We start from the raw sequence: 2,790 nt of genomic DNA on the forward strand, positions 1-2,790 counted from the left end.
TAGGGTTTATCGGATTTTAACTTGTAAAAACCGATTTGGGGTTTTAATCATGTAGGAACATGATTTAGGGTTTGGGGTATCGAACTTTTAGAGCTTCGATTTACTCAATTAAGATTTTTGATCTATTACCCTATGGTTTTGATTCATAAAGATTAGGGTTTTAGGGTTTCATTCTTTATCAATCAATCCATGTTCGATTATGGGTTCTTAGGTTTTGAATTACCTTTTAACCTTAGATGATTGTTGAATCGGACCACCAAAGGAGTTGAGCCGCGAGCTGGACACGAACGGGACGCTAGCTGTCTTATGCTGTCGCGAACGAGGAAGAGGTCGCGTGCTGGAGCTGCTCTCGGGTCGCGAACGTCTGAGCTAGGATCAGGAACGCCTTTGGCTAAAGCTGATCGGGGACGCGAGCTGGAACAGATGCGAGAACAAGAGACGCGATCGGGGTTTAGGGTTCGTCGGATCGCCGGCTAGGGTTAGGGTTTTAGGGTTTTTCGATTTGGGTATTAGCTTAGAGATTTAGAGTTTCGTGCTGATAATGTGTTGTGAAAGTAATGGAAAAGTCTATCTTTATTCATAACATAGATTTTCCTTATATAGGAGATTACACCGTTATAGATAAATGGAAAGATTACAAATCATAATCTCTTGGTTATGAGCCATCCACAATCTGGTTCATAACAATATCTTAATTATAAACACTTTTTAATCACTTATTGAAAAAACTATATATATAGTGCTGTTCAACAAATTATGATATTTTGTGTTTGTTTATTCTTGTTATGTAATAAATTTATAATATGATAATGTTTAATTTATATTAAATAATAATCATGTTAGATTAATGTTAAGAATAGTTAGGTACAATTAGTAAATATGAAAAAAAATAAAATTTAATTAATAATTGATGATAGAGTGGAAATAAAATATACTTGGAATATTTTTTTTATAAGAAAGAAATTAAACAAACTATTAAAGTGAATGTTGTTTCATTTTTTTCTTCATTTTGAAGAAAGTAAACTTCTGAAGATAAAATTGAAGCCAACCATTCGAGATGATCTAAAGCTAAAAGTGGTATATGATGTAGTAGTCAATATAGATAGGATGCAGATAACTTGTTTAGTTTCAAAATTCACAAAAGCAATGAGCAAGAAAGTAGAAAAAAAAGCAAAGCTTTTTTATATTAAATTCAATAATAAAGTGATTCTTACAAATCAAGAATTCACTATCTATCTATCTATTTATATAAAGTATGGTTTGCTCTCTCCTTAGAGAGACACCTAGGATCCACGTAGATAAGTCATTCCATATCGTAATGACACGTGTCCATAAGGCAAACCGCACGTTTCATTAAACTTCAACATTTTCGGTTTCGTTCTTTAGTGTGTTCATCGGCTGTGAGATTAGAAGTGTTTCCAGCCCAACGATAATGGGCTCTGTCTATCCCTAATACGGCTGCAGCGAGAAAACGAAATTCATCGCTCCTCTTCGTGCGATGGCTAGGCGTGACTTTTGCGATTCGTCTCCCGACCTGCAACGGTTTGATTAATGGCTTCGTGTTAAATCCTATTGACTCTCCTCCACGATTCGTCTTCAATGCTTTGCTTAGATCTGAAAGGCGGTGTGTAAACAGTATAAATAGATGTGAGTATTTCTCTTCTTGAACCCATCTTCTCTTATTATCTCTTAAATCATACTAATTCGCTATTTTATGGCTAACCTGTTCGAGGGTTTCTCTTGAATCGTTTCATCTCCGCGGTGGCAATTTTGGCAAATAACGATGCTAACTCCCGATAACGCCGAGGTTTCCGGCTGTTGTTTGAGCTTCCACCTACACAAGCAGTGAAGCTTCTCCATTTAACTGATTCGTAGTCGTCATATTTTCAAGCACTGGGTAACGAATCGGTGGAGAGATATCAAACCAACGTTTTTGAACCAACCGCTTCCTGATCTCTGCATCGATAGTATCGCAAAGAACCTCACCGGATTGTGCCCACATTCAGATCAGTTTCAAAGTTAGAAGTGAATAATCAAACAAAGAAAAAAGAAGAGTTTACCTATTGAAAGTCTCTGGCTTTGGGTAATGAATCCGAGTAGTGATACGAGTTCGAACAAGTTGTGAGGTTTGGACACTAAACTGTTTTAAGCAGACGGAGCAAATGTAGAGACCACAGACCATTGCAAACACCAAAACTATCATCTTTAAGAACATATGTGATCTCTTTGGTTGTTTTATTACAATTTCTGCACTGTCCTGTTTACATCAAACATTAAAATCTGAGAATATAAGTAAACCTTTAGAGCTTAAAAAACCATAACTTTAAATCTTATGAAGAAAAAAGATAAGATTTTTGAAGGTTGATTCCAATGATAAAACTAACATGCAGAGCAACCTAGAAGCTTAAACCACGAAAGATTAGATGAGAGTGGTAGAAAGAGATAGCCTTTCCGTATAAACAGATAAACTCTCGGCCATTGATGCCTCTAGAAGCTTCTGAAACAGAGTGAATGCCTTCAGTCAAAAAAATCTTCTGAAACAGAGTAACCGATGGAAAAGAAGAAGAAGAAGAGCTTAGATAGAGGGAGGAGATGAATTCATAGATCCTCCTCTACAGAGAATCTGGGAAGAATGAAGAAGAAACAAAAAGAGATTAGCATTTTGGGTTTGAGGAGAGATTTTTGTATAAAATTATAAAGTTTCTTCCCCACATGGAAAGTCGAGAATGACATTAAAACATGGAGACTATCTTTTTCTCCTTCGCTAATAAATCATCATCATCCATATAT

The sequence above is a fragment of the Brassica oleracea genome, chromosome C7 (genome assembly GCF_000695525.1).
Source record: "Brassica oleracea var. oleracea cultivar TO1000 chromosome C7, BOL, whole genome shotgun sequence".
Taxonomy (NCBI): Eukaryota; Viridiplantae; Streptophyta; class Magnoliopsida; order Brassicales; family Brassicaceae; genus Brassica; species Brassica oleracea.